Source organism: Balaenoptera musculus, chromosome 2, assembly GCF_009873245.2.
Source record: "Balaenoptera musculus isolate JJ_BM4_2016_0621 chromosome 2, mBalMus1.pri.v3, whole genome shotgun sequence".
Lineage (NCBI taxonomy): Eukaryota > Metazoa > Chordata > Mammalia > Artiodactyla > Balaenopteridae > Balaenoptera > Balaenoptera musculus.
The window spans coordinates 50,422,329-50,427,037 of record NC_045786.1 but is presented as its reverse complement, the minus strand read 5'-3'; positions in this window follow the sequence as shown (position 1 = coordinate 50,427,037).

Genomic DNA, 4,709 nt, shown 5'->3' with positions numbered 1-4,709 from the left:
TATCCCCATGGCATCTCACCATGATCACGGTAGATTCAAATAAAATCATTGCCATTTCATAAGGTCAGCCCATTGTGTGTAATCCACAACTTCCAGGCCCTCAGGTTTCCATTTATTAAAACAAGGGTTCTTACCCTGGAACTGTAGACCCTAAGGGGTCTATGGATAGAATTCAGGGGTCCTTCAACTTAGATGAGAGAACAATGTTCATTTTCACTAGCCTCAGACTGAAATTTAGTATTTCCTTCCAAATGCATGTTGGCAACAAACCACAGCTATATTAACAATGCCTTGACGTTGTCCCCAAGAGAGAGTATGGAAATATTCAAATCACATTACAATTGTTGCACATGTCTCAGAATATTTTTTATGCTTGTTACTGCTTGAAAATTGCAGAATTTATTAGACCCGCCTCTAGATCTTGTTATTTAATGCATTAATTAAGAAGTACATCTATTACTATAGAACAAAATCAGTTAGAAAAATATGTTAATCACTATAAACACTATAACTATTTCCTTTGTAGCCCTGTGTTTTACTTTGTGTATTTGGAAACATTATTCTGAGAAGCTGCCATAGGTTTTGCAAGATGGCCAGAGGGTCCATGGTGTAAAAACAGTTCAATATTCCTCCAATAAACAATATGAACTTTCTTTTACACCCACATTCAATATGAATGTCAATTCAAGACACTGGACATAGGCAACAAAGGATAGTGACCCTTGAGAGACGGGAAATGAACGAGATGAAACCTACAATCCCCCAGCATACTTCCAGAAGAGAATTTCCAGGCATCAATGCAGGCAGGGGGCACCCAGGTGGGACCCTGCAGTCTCCCTGTGTTGAGGAGCTGGAAGTCTGAGAGGCCAAAGTGGCTGGAGTTTGCAGAGCAGAGCATCAGAGAAGATAGAGTTACAGGGAGAGAAGACTCTGGAGATGTGCAGAGGATCCCTTCAAATACTCATCTGAGGACAGATCAGCATGTGTGTGAGAGAAAACAACCCACAGCTGAGGAAAGAAGCCCCGGAAAGGATTCGAGGGAACAACTCCTGGAGCTCATACTGAGCAGGGGCATCATAATGTACCGGGCGTTGGTTTTGACTCAGCAGTGGGGAAAAATTAGCCCTAAACTAAACACCACTCTGGTTCCTCCTATCAAAGCTTAAAAGTAAGATCTGGAAGAGTCAAACTAGTCCCAAGTAACTTAGCTGAATTTCAGAACAAAACTCAAGAATATTAATAGGAATAAAAATACAAAAATGCCCAGCACCCAACAAGGTAAAATTTACAATACTTGTATCCAGTAAAAAAAAAAGTACCTGGCATGCAAATGAGCAGGAAAATATGAACCATAATGAGAAAAAAGTCAATAGAAACTGACCCAAAAATGACATGGATGTTATAAGTAGCCAGTAAAGACAGTTATTATAATGGTTTTCATGCATTCAAGAAGATATATAAAGATTATACATGTAAAATCAACATATGTAAGTACACACATATATATTAATCTAACCATGTATCTACTTAACATGTTTAAATATATATCAGAATTGAAGAGATGAAAACTACCATGTCTGAGAAGAAAAATACACTATTAATGATGAAGAAGATGGAATGGATTAGATGCTGCAGAAAAAAAGTTCAGTGACCATGAAGACAAAGCAATAGAAACTATCCAAAATGAAACACAAAGACAAAAAAAAGACTAATAAACAGTAACAGAGAATCTGTGAGCTCTGGAACAGCTTTAAATGGCCTAATATATGTGTAAATGGAATCTCCATAGGAGGAGAGGGCAGAAAAAATATTTGAAGAAATAATGCCCCCCAAACAAATTATTGAAAACTTTAAACACACACTCTAAATTCAAAAAGCTCAATGAACCCCAAGTACAAGAAACATGGAGAAAACAAAGGTACATTATAATTAAATTGCTTAAAACCAGTGATAAAGAGAAAATCTTAAAACAGAGAAAAAAGAAACTTTATCTACAGAGGAATAAAGATGAAGATGGTAGCACATTTCTTATCTGAAACAATGCAAATGAGAAAATGGTGGAGAAATATCTTCAAAGTATACCACACACACACACACACACACACACACACACACACACACACACATCTAAGGGCCCAGATGGTTCTACTGGTTATTATACAAAACATTTGGGGAAGAAATAATACCAAATTTTAAAACTATCCCAGAACATTGAAGAGGAGGAATATTTCCAGCTCATGCTATGAGGCCAGCATTATACCCTGACACCAAAGTCAGACAAAGACATTACAAGAAAAGAAACTACAGACTCTAATGCCTCATTCACATAGATATGAAAATCTTAACAAAATTTTAGCAAATCAAACTAATTCCTCTGAATAGTCTAAACTTCTTCAAATAGTTAGCTACATATTCTTTATTAATAAAAAATGAATATCTTCATTTTAGTCCTTGTTTATTGAATCTTCTCTAATACCAGCCTACAGTGAGGCACTACATATATATATATATATAGTCTCTCAACCTCATGAAAACTCTTGAAGGTAGATATTGTTAAACACATCTTGCATAGATGAGGAAAATGAAACTCAGAGAAGTTACATCCTCAAGATCATGTAACTGTTAAGTGGATTTGAATCCCAGTCTTCTATGATGCTTCTCTGCTTACTAAAGAATATAAAACCTTTTCCTTAAGGAATATTCTATCTGTAACTTCAGCCTGAAATGTCCCCCAAAAATGACACACAAAAGGTAAGAGAATTTCTTCTCAGTAGGCCTGTATCACAAGAAAGTTTAAAGAAAGTTCATGAAAAAGGAAAGTGACACCAGATGGACATGTGCATCTATGCAAACTAAGGAAGAGTGTGGAAGTGGTAACTATGTGGGTAAATTAAAAAGTCTTTGCACTGCAGACCAGCCATGTATCTGTTTGTCCCCTGTAGTAGGTTGGATGGATTCATGGTTACCTATGGTAGATTGCTGGGCACCACCAGAAGGGCTGTCAGGAGCCAACCTTGGGTTCTGAGGGTTTACCTCAAAGTCTGAGAAGGTGCAGTGCTTCAGTTGTAGATGCAAGTAAAAACCTACAAACCATTCACACTGGAAGATCTGCTGTGTGCACCTGACTTCCCCAAGGATGCTTCAATCTACAGTGCCAACGGGAAGTAATGAGAGCATTTGTAGCCATCACGTTGCCATATGGAGCAATAGGAGTGGGCTGTAGGGACAGTGTGGGATAGGTTCCACTGCGCCTGACCCTGTGGTAGGTGACTCATATGCCTCCTTCTATTTACTCTTCACACACAGTGTTCTTCCCAGTTTGCAGATGAAGAAACTCAAAGATAAAATAACTACTGAAGAAAGCAACATGCCAATCAGTTGTATACAGTACACTACTTTTCATGTCAAAGAAGGGGAAATAAGAAAATATATAGGTGTGTATTCACACATATACATACGTGCTTATTTTTGCAAATAGAAACATAGAAGCTAATGAAAATGGTACTGGGATGGTGGGAGGGTGGGGAGACAAGAGTGTGGTAAAGAGAATGTGGATGGCAACATTTCCTTCTCTTCTTTAATAGCTTTGAATTTTGAGCTATATAAACGTTTCATATGTTCAAAATATAACATTTAATTGAAAAGAAATGGAAAAAAGCAAACATTAAAACTGAACATAAACTAATGAACACTATCAAATTGATAACATATTTATACATAGAAAATAATTATTTCAAGTAAGTTAAACTCTCTGACAGCATTCTTGGAGGTGAGTTTATAATTTATGTCAGTAACACTGGTGTTGTAAAAAGAAGGAAAGCAGCAAAACAGTGTCATAATAATGAGCAGAATGGAAAGGCTCCTGAACAGAAGTCCTATTTCTGTTCTATCTGTTCCTTCAGGGACAAAGAGCTTCCTCTACAACTTTCAATTTCCTGTGTAAGTAAAAAAGCTGGAACTTAACAATAAAAAGAAATATCAGCTGCCATTTTGACAACCATTCCCTAAATAGGGTAAATATAATAACGTAGTGCCAATGACTATATTGAAAGACTAGTTCAATTAGTTTAAAGAGCTAATTGGCACAGTTTGGAGGAAGCTATAATAATGAGCTGCTGCTGTGGTTAGTACATAAGAAGTTGAGCTGTTTGGGCTTCCCTGGTGGTGCAGTGGTTGAGAATCCGCCTGCCAATGCAGGGGACACGGGTTCGAGCCCTGGTCTGGGAGGATCCCACATGCCCCGGAGCAACTAGGCCCGTGAGCCACAACTACTGAGCCTGCGCGACTGGAGCCTGTGCTCCGCAACAAGAGAGGCCGCGATAGTGAGAGGCCCGCGCACCGCGATGAAGAATGGCCTCTGCTTGCCACTAGAGAAAGCCCTTGCACAGAAACTAAGACCCAACACAGCCAAAAATAAATAAATAAATAAATTTTTTTAAAAAATTGATGATTTAAAAAAAAAAAATGAAGTTGAGCTGTTTAATTTTTTGCATTGAAAGTAGAGAATTCTCAGAGAAATCAGTAAAAGATGAGGGTCCAATTTCCACTGCTGTGTATTTGTAGTATGTGGGTCAAAATTTGTTGTAAAAACATCTGAGGGGCATGATTGTGCTAGATTGGTGGATAAAAGTATTAAAAGCAATTGAGAAAAGAAAAAAGAAAACCTTTATGTGTGGGAAAAATTTTTTTATTTTTATTTTTTTTAATAA